The sequence below is a fragment of the Neodiprion virginianus genome, chromosome 4 (assembly GCF_021901495.1).
Source record: "Neodiprion virginianus isolate iyNeoVirg1 chromosome 4, iyNeoVirg1.1, whole genome shotgun sequence".
Classification (NCBI taxonomy): Eukaryota; Metazoa; Arthropoda; class Insecta; order Hymenoptera; family Diprionidae; genus Neodiprion; species Neodiprion virginianus.
In genome coordinates, this window is record NC_060880.1 from 31,563,223 (window position 1) to 31,580,989 (window position 17,767).

The window sequence follows — 17,767 nt, forward strand, 5'->3', positions numbered from 1 at the left end:
ACCGTTTGCTCCGTCCGCTCGCACGATGCGAGGCAGTGAGTCGGTCGACGGGGGTGTTATAGTAACACAGTCGGAGATTAGGGCTTGGCTGGCGTATTGTTTGCCCCATGGCTCGGGGGGTGGGGAGGCGGGGGAAGCCTGACAAAAGGTCTACAAATCCTCGAGGGGGGTGGGGGGGGGGGGCAGCAAGACGTACGCTCACCCCTCCAGGAAACCCGAGCGTATCACCGCGGACCTGCGAACGAGATGGGAACCAGGGATGCTGGAGAGCCTTGGAACTAATGGAAGGGCGTTCCGAACGAGGCTCCGGGACACAACCGGAAGCTGAGAGTCGAAAGATGGGGGGGGGATTTTTTTCAAGGGAGCAGAAACCTGACAAAGTCTGTATTTCGGTGCAGTTATTGGTTTCAGCCCTGATTATTGACTAACGGCTGTATTTACGGGGGTTCGGAACCTCGCGAGGTGCACGAGTTTTAAGGTATATATATAAGATTCGTTGTGCAGCAGGGCGATTTACGGTGAACTGTAAATAAGACCGCCAGCTATTTTTTGCTGCAGAGTAGCGGTGTGAGAGAATGTGTGAGTCGGGAAAAGAGAGGAAGTAAATGGAGAGAACGATAACAGTGGAGGAGGTGGAGGACGAAGTATAACTGGAGAGTATACCTGCCTATCCATTGTAAACAGAGCAGTTTGGGATGAATTTAGTCCGAGTGGAACTACGTTACTACATCTCGGGAGGTTTGTACAAATGAGAAAAACATTCTTTTCTACTTTCGAAAAGTTACGAAAGTCGGGCAAAGAAAAATATAACCCCCCCTCCCCGCGCTTCCTTCGCTCCGCTACTGCACTTCTCTGCCTGCCTGAACAAATATCAGCTGTACGACAAAATATTCGAAATTTTCTTCCGCGCGTTACACACCAGCTCGTGTGTTCATACGCGAGTGAAATGAAAATATTCATTTACAAATGGAGAAGAATTTTAAGTCTGGCTCTTGCTCGTCGTCGCCTCGTTATGAACTTAATCCGATTAACTCGATGTAATTTCGGTATATCCTGTCGCGTTTTTGCGTCTCTTATTGGGGAAGACGGGTGTCTCCATTTTTTTTAATTCGTTTACTCGGCAGTCGATACACTCTTGTACAGCCTGCAGGTTGAACGTCTTGAAAATGTACAGACGCTAGTTCCACCGCAAAATGAAAGAAAATTGAAAGATTTGCAGTGAAACGTTATATCTCAAGTTTTCCCTTGGCTTCCATCGCTTCTTCTCAACAGCCGCTCGTCGGAAGTCGGGTATAGAAACGGAACGGGAGGTAGGGAAAGATTTCTTTTTTACTTGTCGTTAGCTCGAAGTTTGTACATCAATAAATCGTTTATTTCCAACACCCGCTACCACGCCGGATGGAGCTCGAGACTGTATCCTGTAGATTCTACTAAAGTTTCCAACCCCGTAAGTGCGCGGCGGAAAATTTCTTGCAAACATTAGTTCATCGAAAGTCAGAATACCGGGCGCGTGATGGTGGGGAAAAAATAGGTACCCACCTACAATATTTCTTCCCTTCACCCACGGTAAAATTCGGTTTTTTAAATCCCACCGCCGAGCAGCAAGGCTCCGACTGCAAAATTCGGAGTCAAAAATGAGCGGAGGGTGAATTGGGCTCGGTTATATACCGGAGTTCCTAAACGAAAGGTGGAGTGTCGATAACCCTTTACGTAGTGAAAACGGATAGTTGAATATCGATAGAGCCCCCAACAGTGGCGAGAGTTTTGACGAGAAAATTCCCGGGTTATCCCGCCCTCGCCTCGGTTCGAATACCGTAACGATTCCCATCTATGGCAGGTACCAAATGGTCCATAACTGTAACGGTTACGGTTACGGGCTCGCTTTTCGAGCTGATACCTTAGTTCGTACGATTCGTACATGAGTATACACACGCCAAGGGCCCGCACGGATGCAAGCTAACCGGCGATCGCGTGGCCTGCGAATCAATGGGACGCTGCATCTTTTTCCCGACTATCAAACCTTACGAGAGGCGCTACCGCTTGGTAACGAGTCGCGGTGTGAAACGTCCGCCGGAGATGTGAAACGAGACTGACAGCGCGGCCAAGGGTGAAAAGGGGCCTTTGAGGAATTCTGTGAGTGGGTGTGAAGAAGAAGGAAGGGTCATGAGGGCCTCGTCAGATCGATGGGGGTCAAACTTCCCTGGCGCAACTATCAAACTCGACCGTCGGAGGAGGGTTTCTTGACAGATCGCTGCTGGTCAATTAAATTCCACGCGTCCACGTCTCGCGGTCAACCTCAGACGAGCTTTCAATTTCAGGAGACTTTACGAAGGGTACTGCAGTACGACGCGTGGCGTTTCTTCTCGATCTTTCTTCCCTCGAGCTCGGGGGAGATTGACGGGCTTCGGAGAAGCGCCCCTTGTCCTCGGGAGATCTACGCACGCTGCATGGTCCGACTGGAGTTCGCTTAAATAGGTTACGTGATTAGGCTTAGAGACCCTAGGCGAGCGTTTAGCCCGGACACGATCAGCAATTTCCGATCGACCCTCGTCTACCGCGTTGTTTTCTTCTCTGTCGAACCACGGGCTGACCTGCGGGAGTCCAGATTGAATTAAACCCGTCCGGAAATGAATCCCGCATTACGGGTGCTCGAGTCGCTCCTCCTTGGTCGTCAAACAAACCCTGCAGGATTCGTATTGAAGTCCTCCAGGACCATTTCGGCGATCGACGCGACTGTCCAAGCCCAAGTTCGCCCAGAAGTGTGAATGCATGCATGAGGGGAGCCGAACACGCTTGTAACACAGGAAACGTAACCTTTTCCTCCCGATTATTCGCGTAGCGGATAGATAGGTCACGAGGGTTCCTTGGAATTGCGTTTGAAAGGTTGCGCGCCCGGAAAGGTTGCTAATAAACGTCGGTGAAGAGCTCGATCGATTGGCCGTCAATCGTGAAATCAACGCGAGTCTCGTACTGCACTTATAAGTGGCTTGATCGTGCAGACCCGCGACGCTTTTTCTTGACCCGGAAGTTATACGCCATTTTGTTTTAAACTAGTTTTAACACGATCGTTGACACGCGATTTCGTGCCTGGAAAAATCACCGAGAACAATATGCTCTCGCAAAATTTATTCCACGCGACGTTTCGTCGTCAGATGAAATTCCATTGATATCATATTCATGTCGTGACAGAGGAGAACTCAGCTTAGACCAAAACTTAGCCGCTGTAGCATTTGGACTCCTCGACAGGGAGAATAGCGAAATTTGGACACTTTCATATTCGGGAAAGTCAGGACCGAACACAAAGAGGAATAATTTATTGGACCCGGTCGTACCCGGATCACATTCAAGTGTCTTATTGGCAACTCAGCTGCAATCGAGATGGGTTTGAGACCAAGAAGATTGGCTCCTTTGTTCCGGCAAAGTCGCGGCTGACTGAACGTCTGATGGGACCAAGGCGTGACCTTCCTGTCAACAACAAAGTGGATCGAGGTGAGGATGGGACTACGGTTGAGGATAGCCAGATACTTTTTAACACTTTTTCCGACGTCTCGTCACCAGCGGTGATTACGGTTCTATTAGCGCGGTGACTGACGGCTGAAAAAAAAAGTATGCAATCTCGATCCGGAGGAGATTTATGAATTCGAGGAGATCAGGCACCGCGGTATGAGTTCATCAAAGTTTAAGGGGGCCTGATTAACAGGCAGATTTTTTCCGTGCTGGATGAGGCCTCGTCAAAGAATCGCTTTATTAAATTCTTTCTTTTCCCGAAGCCATGAAGTTACTGTTACATCGCGTGATGCATAAAACATTTAATCAGAAGATTGTTATACCAAGGCGAACAAGCGCCCGAGCAGCTTCTGGCGTCGAACGACGACGAAAGGAATCTCAAAAACTCATCTCCGTATGCTAATTGACCAATAAGTCTTCGCGATTCGGCTTTTCCATTTCTCATTCCTTACGTTCCCCTTCTTCTTTTTCTTCTTCTTATTCTTGTTCTTCCTATTCCCCCATTTCCCCTCCTTGGAGTTGCCTCGCAGCCCTCGTCAAATCGGAACTGAGCAACTTGGTAACTGTGGTCATAAAAAGGACTTGTATAACTTAAGTTCCGGAAGGACGCCAAACGGTGACTGGTGATCTCAGCGGGTTTCAAAACCTCCAACTATGAGTCTCTGCCACGGCGTGCCGAGCAAGGCCAAACGCGACTCAACCCTCAGACATGACAATAACTGGGCGTCTCTTTCCTCCGTTGGCTTCTTTGGACTTCGAATGCTGCAGCGGCTAGCACTTTGTGCCTCCGTCCTGAGGGCGTTGTAAAAGTGCTTTACGGCTCTGCTGCAACCGCCTACAAAGAGGAAATGGCGGCAAAGCTCACCCTTGTCCTCTGCGGGGGGTCGAGTGCGTCGCGAGTGGGTGCCATTGACGTATTAGCAGACAGAGTTAACGAGATGACGGGGTATAAAACGAACGAGGAACCGCGCCGAGAGCCGACATGACACGCTTTGGGAAGTTCATTTCCAACTTGCACACACTTTCAGTGAGTTTTGGGCTTCTCCTTTCGTCACATTTCCTTCGGTAGGATCGAGGAAAAATATTATTACTCTCAACTTGATTCCGAATCCCGGATTCCCGTAAAACGGTCCTGGAAAAAGAGAGCCTTGGAAATTGGATAGCTTTTTCTACATTCCGGTATACAGCAGGATGGATTCGATGTTGGTTAATCAGAATTTCTACCCGCAAACAGCTAACCGAGTTGGAAACTTTCGGGTTCCCTATACTCTCGTACTACATGGACATCCCTTTGGGAGTGAATCGCCGTGTTTTTTCCCCGGGGGAAGGGACGAGAAAAAACAACAGAGAACAAGTGAAAAACAATTTTCGCTGGATACGCAACGACGAAGGTACATAACAAGAAAGAAGTTCACAAAGAAAGGAAACTTCTGGTTAGTTCAAATTCGCGCTCCGGACGTGCGTATTCATAAAACTCGCGAGGTGAATTTAAGATTGTGGATACCATTTCCGGTTGTCTTTTGTTCGGAAAATTTGAATCCAAACGTGTTATCGCCGACTGCATGGATACTCTGATTACTTGACGATGAAAATCAGTTTTCTTCAAATTTTATTCTGTAAATAACTGCAGCGAACTCCTTCGCGTCTGGACTCGTGAATAAAATTACCCGCAAAGTCGTGAAGAACGACTTCGTTTCCCTCGATTTCCAGGTTCTCATCTTGTTACCGTCCACTTTGCAGTTCTCCTCCAGACCTACCATAACATCCAACTCCAGATATTCAGATGTAAACATTCACGAGGCATGAAGAAAAACTTTTCTCGCCTCTTTCCTTCGCCGATTCTTTCTTCTTCTTTTACGAAAACATCAAGGCTTTATCAAATGCACGCGCGTTCCTGGCTTATGAAGCGGTTTCTTTTTACCGTCGACATGCCTCTGCAAGCAGCGCGATAACGAGGTCAATTTAAAACGTGATAGTGGCTATAAATCGGCAGGCCGACACCCTGTACGCGATTGTGTTTGATAACGATCCTTCGATCGGTGTATACGAGGAGGGGAAGGAAGATCTCGACATCGGGGAGTCTGGATAAAGCAGGAACTTCGCTAAGGGTGAGGAAGAAGAAAGAAAAATTACGAATCGTCGCGCACATTTCCGATACAAAAACCCTAGAGTGGCTAATGAAAAAAATCGTCACACGTATTATCGATTTGCTTGAAGTGGTGGAATTTTCTCGACTGTAATTTCAATTCGTCTTCTGCTACAGAATCGGGTGAAGAGAAGAATTGAATGCATAAGTAATTTCGATACCTCTCGATACGGAGTAAACTTGCACATTTCTAGAAAACAAAATTTACCCGTCACACGCTGAAATTAAATGCCAGCAACAAATTCAGCTAGAGAGAAAAAAGTAATAGCGGTTAATCGTACGAGTCTGTAAAAGTATAACGCTGAAAATATTTGAAACTCTTGGTCGAAATTTATCCCCGTATATCCAAACAAGTCTACAGGTTCGACATGACGGTTCGGTTCACGGGCAGAATTGAATTTCGATATTCGCCTGTCGGCACGGAGCGTTATATTTATAAAAATAAGAAAGTACGAAAAGTGTTCTTCGATGCTGATAAATATTTGGAGTACGGAATAAAAATTTATTGCTTTCGGTCCGCTGGCCAGGAGCCAATCCAGGGACACTCGAAATGTCACAGGGATCGCTCGGCGAAACCCTCGCGAAGCATTTTCCACCCTTGTGTTCTCTCCTAGGGTTCAATATCGCCTAACAGACTGCGCCCAACGCCGTTGACCTTAACCGGGTGACCCAACCGTCAAAAATCTGGGGGAAAATGAACGGAAAGTGGAAAGGCGAAGGCGGGATTTTTCGGTCGGCGTTACGCGATAACGCTATGCTCAGAGTTAACCAGGTCATTGGTGGTTCGGGCCTAATTCCCACCTCGGAAGTTGAGTGAAAATAGACCGAATTGCGGATAAATGGAGCACGAGTAGCTGCGAGCATACCTACGTCGAACGGCAGGACTACTAACCGGGGTAAATCGGCGTGGCGCAAGATCCGGGGAAATTGCTTGGAATGAAACAGGTTTTGCAAAATAAAGTGATTTCACTCGACATTTAGTCCGTCAAATCGCTTGTGAAATCCATCTTCCGTGACGCTGCGAAAAGAACGTTTCTCGTACACTCGGCCTTAACGTATATTTGCAACTTCCTAATACGGCACGTGGAGTGAAAAATGTTTTGAAACAAAAGTGAAAAAAGCACAATTGAAGCTAATCGATTGTTTGATTGTAATAGAGGAAAAAGTTCCTGCGATCCAAAGGAAAAATTTAAAACACCCTATTCCAACTGTAAATATCTCGTTATTAACAGCGTCAGAAAAATTACGATTACAGGTATACTATTATTTTATCAGCATAAAATCGGTGTAAAAGTTTGTCCGATTTGAATGACAGAAATAATTCATTTTGTTTGTAAATGTATTCCTCACAAATCGACAAGGAAAGATTTATTCTTGAGCTTGTCAGTTGGTATGAAACATCCAATGTACACAATTTTTATAATCCGTAAATTTTATAAAGCGTAAAATATACGCATTAAAACAGCATTGTTCATCAGAATACGGACAAGCAATGGACGTCGATGTTTTGGTGAAAGAAAAAAAAATGGATTTTCTTGGTGTATAATAAGCTGTTTATAATACTGGAAACATTTAATGTCCCAACATTTTTTCCTGTATAATGTAGATTTTTTAAATTAATTGTACGTGACTGCATCAGCTTCGCTGATAATTTTCGAAACTTCATTTTGTCCACTTTTTGGTTCAAAATTTTTTCAACCAGACTACGCATTCCGCTAATTCTTAAGGAAAAAAGAATATCGTAAAACTGTAAAGTTTCAGTAAACTAGAACTCCATTAAGCTCGTCGCGTGTCACGCGATGTATTTAAACTTCAGATTTTACATTGCGCACCTGTGACTGCATAAACGTTGTAACGTCATTCGCCGCAGCAGAAATACAAACGCGGATCAACTCTATCCAACAGCGCTCTTGGGGCTAATAATTTTCCATAGACATACACCGTGTACGTGTTTAACCTGCACACAGCCTTGCAGCGCGATGGATAGAACCGATAATCGAATCGCCACTAGATAATATTATCGTTAATGTTATTGCAGCTCTCGTTCTTCTTTTCAACGTTATATAGACAGAGACCCACGTCGAGTTTATCGCCCGGTCATAACTCCACCTGGAGCGCTTTTAGATAGACGGGAACTTTGCCCCGCGTTCTATTATCGGGTACATGAAACTGCGATCATTTAACGTTTCAGAGACAGGTGAACAGATTCAAGTCCGTATGATTAAATTGAAAATCCCTGCCAGATTACCGACGGAACTGAAGCTTGAACTCAAATACTCGACGTTGAAACGGGAGGATTTCTCTGGCATCGTACAAATATTTGTTGTTAATTTTCGCCTACCGGAAGTGCCGGAAGTTTGTCTTATAATCCGCCAAGCGTATACGATCAAGGCAAAAGCTCGTCTCGAACGCGAATACGTTGTGTGTAATTTCATGAAATGCAATAATTAGTTGAAATTCCGTTTTGTCAGTAACGAAAAATCGCCGCGAAGAACGATGATAAACTTTATTTGAATTTATTGTTAGATCTTCTCCTCGACGCGACGCTGAAAGTTTCCGTGGAACCGACGAGGTCCTAAATTTCCTCAAAATGGCCTGTTTCTCCGCAGTACGGGAAACCGTAAGGTTGGCCAAAATTTCTTTGGGGAGCGGTGACCGCTTGTGGGGTTAAACCCGTATGAAAATTAATACTTCGCAGCGCAGACGCACCCCGCAATTTGCTTTCTCAAGCAATAATTATATCCCGGCGGTAGAGCTGGCCGTCGAGTTTGTTCATCCTGCATATATTCACCTCTCTCGTCGTTCTCTTGCCAGCTTCTCATGAGATTTCAGCAGGTAGTTTATCCCAGCTGCGGTTGCGCGGGTCTTCGATTACAAAACTAATTCGCAGAGACGTGGAGTAAATTTTGCTCAACCAACCAGGCTGAAGATCTATTCCAGAATCGCAGTTTTTGAATGACGAAATTATTCGAGTTAATTTTCTATTAACCCTATTGTTAGTTAAGAAAGATGCTCATGATAATTACGACGTGGAAAAAAAAAGAGAGACGAACTCGAAATGTTACTCTCTTTCTCTCCTTCACCCTTTATCTTCGATGTTTAAAATTGACTTCAAGAAGCAGGCAGATCCATGGAGAATATCCTGGAATAATTAGGTACTCCTGGACGGTGAAAAAACACTTTCTCTCTATTTTTCTCTCTCTTTCTCTCTCTCTCTCTGCTCCGCTTCGCGGGCGAGATGACAAAATTGAGAAAAGTTTGAAGGCTATCGCTGTATAATGCGGCAAAAAGGCTCGGGAGGAAAAATATTATAATTGAGGGATCGAGTTTTAACGAGCGAAGGGTACCGAGGTGGGACTAGCGCGAGAGCGATGATTAACGCGGAGTAATTTAATAATTAAGTGGAACTTGTAGGCACCGAGTTATGCGGAAGTACTTTGTGCAATTGATCATGGCGCCAACGGCGTCCACCCTCCCATATGTATACCTCACTATGTGTGCTGTACCCGTTTGTTAGGTGAACGCAAAATTCCGGCTCGAATAGTTGACGGAAGTGCGACTCGCAGGTGACAAAAAGTCAAATATATGGGACATGTAAAGTCATGTCTTCGTAACCCGTTAATTGCGTCAACCTTTCGCTCCTTGATATCGAAAGTTTATCAGTTGATAATTGATCGATCGATGTCTTTCATCTCTTCACTTGGCTCTTTACTCGATAATGACTCGAATTGATTTTTCACGCTCGGAATTTCAATATCCGAGTGTTGTAGCAAATTAAAACCTCGTCTCGTAAAATTTTCAAGCCCGATTGACTGAATGCAGTATCAATTTCCTATCGCAGAAACATGAGAAAATTTATAACAGATCTTTTACGAGGTTCAACTTAGCACAGGCATCCTGCGGAGAGAATCACTTTACCCAATTACTTCAACTACCCGCTCACGTCGAAGGCGCGTACATTATCCGTTATTGAATTTAAGGATTACCGCATCGTAACCTTCTTTTTTTCTTCTTCATTTGCGAGTCGATCGCGATACCGCTTTCGAATATTATTGCTTCGACAAAGTTTCGCATGTCTTATACAATATATCCGTGAAAAAATGAAAAATCATCTTTCAAAAGAGAAGAAAAAAAATAAAAAACAACAAAATAGCAACGATACCCCCAAGACAAGGGCAGTGCAATTTGTCCAAGGATCTGAAATATCTGAAAATCTGACTTCTCGCATCTCGTCGGTACCTTCACACTCGGAGTACAAAATTGGCTCGTCTTAAAATCTAGTCTCGCAAAACGGCGAAATCTTCACTCGGAGGGTCAGACGGCTGAGTTAGCCCCGGGGCTTTGGGAGAGAGAAACAGTGAGAGATAGAGAGACAGAGATAGAGAGAGAGGGAGAGCGTTGTAGGTCCTCCGAGAAGCGCACTATCTTGACCTGGACCAACCTCTCAACCGCAGCGTATCTCCCGCAAAATCGCCGCAGCACGCATAAACTGCATGACGTACACACGTACACGCACCTATACAATATACGTTCTATATGTATAATACCGGGGTTCGTTCGTTCCCGGTCCTTCCATTGAACAGGCTATAATTTATTAACATGCATAGCTCTCGCGTCAAATATCTTCCCACAGGGTGTCATAAGACTTCGGGATAACGACTTTGGGGCCTCACTGCACGCTCCCCGATGCCTCACCGAAAGCTTACATTTGCTAAATAATGGGAATAATATATTACACTTCTTCTCCTCCTTCGTATCTAACATTTGACCTCTGTGCTGCTATGTTTATCGAAATTCGTTATACCTGTTCGTTTCCAAATTCAAATCGAGATATCCAATCACGGAGATTCAGACTGACACTGACTTGGCACGTTTTCAAAAACGATTGGCGATGCGGTTTCGATAGTCACTCGTGCAGTGAGTGCATTCGAATCGAAGAACGGTTCAAGGAGTGGGGTTGTATTACTAATTCCGAATTAATTGGTGGCGAAACTTGAAGTAAAAAATCTGTTATATACGAAACAGTAAGGTTTCGAATGGTCGCAAACCCGACGGCTTGAAATTCCAAAATGCATGATTTCGATAATTCAACTTACTATCGAGCGAAGTTCCAAAAAGTAAAATTCCCAAAAATTAAAGTTCCGACAGAGCAAAAAATCAGAAAAATCGAAAACCAGAACGAGCTGGATTCTGAAAGTAAAAATATCGAAAATCCACAACAAAGAAAGATCAAAGTGTTGAAATTTCACCAAGCCAGAAACTCGCAGAACTGAAAATCCCAGATCATTCCGAATTTCTACGATTCGGATCTTGAAACTTTCTCATTTTCGGACTTTCGGAACTTTGCACTTTGCGAACTTCGAGCTTCGGGTTTCGGACCGTTCGAAACTTTGACGTTTCGCCGGTTTGATTGATTTCCTAACTTTGAGTTTCAACGCCAAAAAATTTCAAACTCGAAATTCCAATGCCGCCCGTGGTTCAAGTCTCGAATTTGAAGCGCAAGAGGAACGTAACTTCGTTGGTTTCATTCTAGCGGGATGACGAACGGTTACTCGGTAAAACATAATAATCTTCCCCCTTTTTTGTGACCAAAATTGGTGACGGCGCGCGGCGCTCGACACCGAGCCACAGGTATTATAGTCTTATACGAGTAGAAAACGGGTCGGCTGCATAGTTTATGGAGGGTTGTGTGTCAAAATAATACCTCTAAACGCAATAACGTCACCGCGCTTGTACAGGGTTAGGCCTTCGAGGTTTACACGAGTCAGTTTTGGGCGCCTCTCACGCAGGTATAACAGTCCGTAGTTTATACATTCCCGGCAAGTCCGTATAACGCGTTATACGTACTCGTATTTACAGATGCACCGTCATGTTCCAGCGTAAAGTACCTACTGTACAGCTGTGTGTGTAATAACAAGGAAGAACGTCGAGCAAGCTTGCTGCATTTCCGGAAAGCTTAACTTTTTTCAACCCTTATTCATTGGACGCTGCACAGTTATTCTTCGTTAGCCATTTATTATACGTACATATTTGTTACAATTTCCTTCTTTCCTTTCCTTGCTTTGATTGTTTGTTTCATTTTTCCGGCTTCGTTACAGTGATACAGTATTCTATTATTAGCCCAAGTTGCAAATTTTTCGTCGTGAATTTCCTCGCATTAAACTTGCCACTATAATAACATTGCGATGGTAATAAATCATGCCCCCCCCCCCCTCCCCTTCCACCTCTACCATATAGCCAGTTTCTTGGTGGGTGGCGAACGCGTTTGGAACGTGCAATTTTTCACTTTACACTTACACCTCCTTCCCACCCATATACATCTATACGTATAATGTACTCGCACCATCGGAACTTGGCGCGGAAGTGTATTACACCGAGTGACGAACGAGCGTTGAACAGATTCGAGCTTACGCAAAAAGGTGAGGGGAATAAAAAAAAAAAAAAAAAAAAGAAAAAAAGAACGAATGTAACAAACGAAAATCCAGTAAACGATCTCTTTCATCGTCGTACGAGTCAATTTCTTATTTCACAAATTTGACCCAGCACGGTTGAAAATTAGATTTAATTCCCATTCCGTGGAGCGAAGAAGGAAAGTTGTTCAAAATTGTGCGCGTATAGAGCTGCCGCGATGTGTGCGTGCATGCGTGGATGTTGATAAGGGTGGGGTAAACCAGCCCAGCCAGCAGTTAACTGGATTTGAATTGGTTTGAAATGCGAAACAACAACTGTTTAGCGAATTTGCCGTTGCTGCTGCACCGAGTTCGCGAATACATATAGCTACGTGCTTCGGCCTCTGCGCCAGCTTCACCTGCATGTGTAAAAATCAATGTGCACACTTCGCAGTTACGATTGTGTGTGCAAGGCGCGGCGGTAATTTGCGTTTCACCGTAAATGCACACGTAACACGTTATATTATAGCTGAAGAGTTTAAGGGTAATTTCCCTCGCAGAATCGTCGACGATAAGCCGGCGTACACGTACCTGTGACGGTATTCTAATCGCGATCTGTAGATCCTTCAGGATCTCTTTATCCCAGAGGGCGTGTGGGAAAATTTGCATGGCTGAAAAATATGCATATGTTAACGGGGATGCTTTTTTTTCACCGCGGTGAAATAATAATTGACAAGCGTGACCGACAAAAAATGAAATTTTATTTTCAACTCCGCATCGAGGTGAAAATAAATTAAAACGAGAAGTGATCGGTGTCATCCCCCCCGGAATTTATTCCGCCGCGCGAACTCACCGCAATCAATTCCAGTGGTCAACGAATGAAAATACACGAGGCACGTCATTTTTTATTTGACACGCGTTAAATCGCTCATCGCATTTCCCTCTGGTTTCTAACGCGAAAGACAAAAAAGAGGAAGCGAAAATCGTGAATAGTGATAATCGCGGTATAAAATCGAAAAGTACAGTGGAACCAGTCGACTCTCCGCGAGGCTACAGGAATCGGTAATTCGTCGTCAGTGAGTTAGCGTGATCGAAAACAGAAGCTGACGCAACGTGACGCGACGTAGTGAATCCGATCGGTTGGAGAACGCGAGTGAGTCATTTCGTGATGCTGTGCGATGCCCGTGACACAAGAATTCGGATATTACTGCCATACTGTAGCCTTATCAGAGAGCGAATTAAATGCAGGGAGGAAATGCGCGTAGATACCTATAACGACTGTAACGGAGCGTCATTGTTTTTCGTGCTGTACGATGATAATTATAGACGTAGAGAGCAGACGCGGATTTACAATCTGTATCGGAAATTGTTGCGATGCCATCGGCCAAGCTATGTAATTAGAATTATTTGCGAGCCAATTTAAGATTAAAGTCAATTAGAGACACAAATCTTATCTCAAACCATATTTTCTCCATTCCATACCTGAAGTTCATTTCATAATTTCACCTATATTTTGTTCGATTCGTTGTTTGTGTAGTACGTAAACAGCTAAACGTCGAACGGGAATTTGGAAATTGAATATCGCGCGGTTTTGAGTCTAATGTAGAAGTTGGCCGCGTTCTTTTGCAGCGATTTTTATTTCCTTCTGTGAGTAGGAGTTTGAAATTTCAAAGATCCGGCTTGCGGTTTTTTTTATCTCCGTTTCTCCGCAAGTCGTTCGCGGTTTCAGTCTGCACACTCTGGAACTCTCTACCAATAGACCTCAGGAGGAGAGCCTCCTTGCAAGGTTTTAAGACGGCCTTTCGTGCGTTATTGCTTGCAGGTGGTGATGCTTAGTCCCCAATGTATGTATGCTTGTAGAGTCAGCATGATTTAATTTATTAATTTACAACTTTATCTTATATTTATTTATCTTCATTTATCTTTATTTCTATTTTCCTCGAGAGTAAGCGCGTCTTGTGCGCTCTCTCGTAAAACTTTTTATATATGTGAAACCTTATTTTCCTTCTTATTGTTTAATACTTGTATTTACTGTTTTACTGTTTACTTTTAATTTTAAGCTTCCACGATCGCCTGTAACCTTTTATTTAATTTTCTGTATCGATTTTTGCACGGTGCTCTTAGGGGACCTCAGTCCCAGAGCACGTAATAAACTGCTCTCTCTCTCTCTCTCTTTCTCTGTTTTCAGAGAAAAAATGAAGTTCTTGTGATCACAACGAAAATTAATAATTGAGATTTAACTGGAATTTTTGGCGTTTTGAAGTTTAGAGAATCAACTTGAATTATTTTCATTTAAATTCGAGGTGTTCGATAGGTGGAAAACAAATTAAGAACATTTAGATTTTTACGAAAATTGGAATGTACTCGAAGGTTTGTTGAGTAGCTGATCATGAATCTGAGGTCAGATTTGCGAAATTCAAAATGGCGAATCCAATATCGTGGGGAAAAAATGTAAATTCATTTGGATTTTGGTAGAAATTAATAGGCGGAAGTTTTTTGGGTCACCGATAACGAATACAAGGCCAGAATTCCAAAATTTTGAATGCCGGATCCATTATAGTGGTTTAAAATAAAAATACTGGTCATATTTTCATGTAATATAGTACCCGAGGGCTTTTAAATTGCTAATCACGTATTTGAACTCGTGGTTTGAAATTCGATTTGGATATTAATGTATTATTTTTTTCTGTGAATTCGGAAGTTCAAAAAACGGGAAGTTCAAGGGCTGGCTCTTATTATATACATATATGCAAATTATATCTTATTATGCGAATTCTATCGATTGACTCATAAATTCCTTAATTGTAAAATAAGCAATTTTACGTATACAGCGGCGATGATCCACACCGGTTAAATATAAATTTCACACTGTGTCCGGGTTTTCGAAAAGTTAGTCATCCCGCCGAAGATGACGTAATATTGAATGTACAAGGAATTATTTACTCGGTATAACAGCCGACAAATCTAGACGGATTCGAATCCCGGGAGAGATGAACTGCGGTCATTGCAGTTTCAGCGACAATCTTATCTCCTTGCTACACGCGAGTAACGTTATTGCAATATTCGTAGTGATATATTCTACTTCGGAGTATCTAGCGTGTGAATTTAAAATGAACCGGCGTTTTTCCCAGGATGCATAATCGGATGGTCACCGCATCGTGCGATATCAAAATCGTGTTAATTCATGTCGCTTTCGTCTCCTCTACTCAAATTTTTTTTTAAACTGTATCAATCTTTCATTCATTCATTCATTCATTCGTTTGTTGTAAAACCGGCATTTTGTGCATTTCGCGATACACATATACCTATGTGCAACTACAGTGTGTAATATAATCCAGACCCAAGAGAGTACGATTAACAAAAACGTTGCGTAAGGATACATAATGTTAAATTTATGCGTATTGTACAGCAATATTGTGCGTGTGTATAAAGAGTAACGGGTTGTTTTAAATTCGCCCAGCTATTGTATTCGCTTGTACTCCGAGATGCAAACCTGTTCAGTGACTCACGCTGCCGATGGAAAATGTAACGTAACGTAAAGTAACGTAATTTAAACAACGTTAGGGCCGAGATTCGCGGCTTTTTCGAGCTGGGCCCTACGTCGAATATTGAGTGAATATTTCCGAGATTTTTGGCGCGAAGTAAAAAATTCACAACACTTTTGTGATCCTTGGAGATTATTTGAATATTTTTACCGAATCTCATTCGAAGAATCCAATCTCGATGTCGACTTTCGCTCCGTAATGTAATCGTAGGAAATTTGATTCCAATTTCCCCCCCTTTTTTTGCTCATGAAGTCATCAAGCGCCTTTTTCAAAAATTCCCTCCTCCGAAGACAAGACGTTAAATTTCTTCAGTTCTCGAGTGTCAAGCGCTATGCCGAAACGTGTCAAGTCATATAACTGCAGTTTCGATGAACAAATCTCACATCAGGGCGTCAAATAACGAACGAACGGAAAAAGCGAGACGTTCGTGATGCGAGACACGTCCTTGGAGGCAGCGTCGAGAATAGACCACTTCCTGTATAAGCTTTAATTTATTAACCATTCGCTGCGTGCCGTGCGCATAATCCACGCTTTCTTTACCAATGTTCGATGCTCGAGACACGATCACGTATGTATTGACTGTGAGAAGCTCGTCGTATCTCGTGCGAAATTTTCAGTCGGATGCTGCGGTGGATCTGAAATCGCGAATATAGATTAAAGACTCGTAAAGTATTCCAGCGACCCCGGCTACTTCCGTCCATCGCATCTATCGCCAATTAATAGATATGTGTGCCCAGCACATGGTGCCCTTTATAATTTAACATTCGCCGGAAACGACACATTTTAAATTACCACGCGTATTTTTTTTTTTGATCACGGTCAATTCGCTGCGAATCAGTAACTGTCTAAATTCTTACAGTTTGAACGGATGTTTACGTAACGTAAGTAACTCCGGTTGGTAGTTTGATTGGACGTTCGTTGTACGTAGAAGCGGCTATATCGGAATTGCGAATATGTTTCTTTCATTTTTTTTCGATACTCGTTGCATCCGAAGTCCGGAGCTCAATATCGCGTAGAACAATAAAGATTTACAATATTTGGTTCATACAACGATATTTTAAGAAATAAACGTTAGCATACATGCATATTTAGATGAAAATAGGTTGAAATTTTATTGTAACAAAAATGTACAACTGTTACGAATAAAAGAGACGGGTCGATTTGTAAAAATAAAAAACAAAATAAAATTGAATGTACTATTTGTAAGTGACGAATTTTCATTCAAATTACGGCATTGAACAAATTTTACACTTGACGCTTTTCGGATCGTCGAAACGTTGGTTTGTCAATCGTCATTAGCAGACGTAGTGTCGAATTTTCTGGACACATGTTACACGTATGATATATATTTTATGGCTGGACACGGGAGAGGAACATTAAAATATTATAAGCAATTCCTATATTGCATTGACGTCTAGATTGTCGGATAAACCACAGGTTTTTCTTTTCGCGGAATTTTTTCATCTTCTTGACTCTCTGGCAAATTGGGCCGGATTCTTGAACGCGAAAACTGCTTTCGCGTAAAAGCTTTTCTTCTTCTCATTCTCTTCATGCCATGTCCGAACAGCTATTCTTTACATAATCAATAAAAAAAAAAAAAAAACCAACAACAACAAAACAAATATTAAAAATGACTCTTTTTCACTTGCATTCGGTAGTGATATAAATGCAATGCAAAGCTTGAAAATAAAGAACGCGTAATTGATACTTGAAAATTTCGTATATAATCATCTTCTTGAAATTTCGAAAATCAAGGGACAGGAAGGTTATAAAACTGTTTCGTACCCTCAGCATTCCCACTATGAAAAACATTTTTCTTCCTTTTCGAAAAATCTAAGAAATAATTTCTCCAGTGTGCGATTCTTGAAATATTTTTCGAGTTTCGTACAACGATATGGAGGGGAGGGAAGGGTAGATCAATTCAGACGTCTCGATCTCTCTTATTTCCTGCGGAAATAGACAATGCGCGACAGAAAACCCGCAGCATCTAAAAAAAAAGAAATTAAATCAATAATGTGATAGAAAAAAATGGACAAATACGACCACTTCCGATGTATACAGGGAAAGAACTATTCTAATTTTTTTCCATCTCGTCAGCGTCGAGATCCCGTTAAACTTTGTACGATGTTCCTTTCGTGTTTCTAAATTTAGGAAAACGCTGATTAAAGTTCTTCGAACTC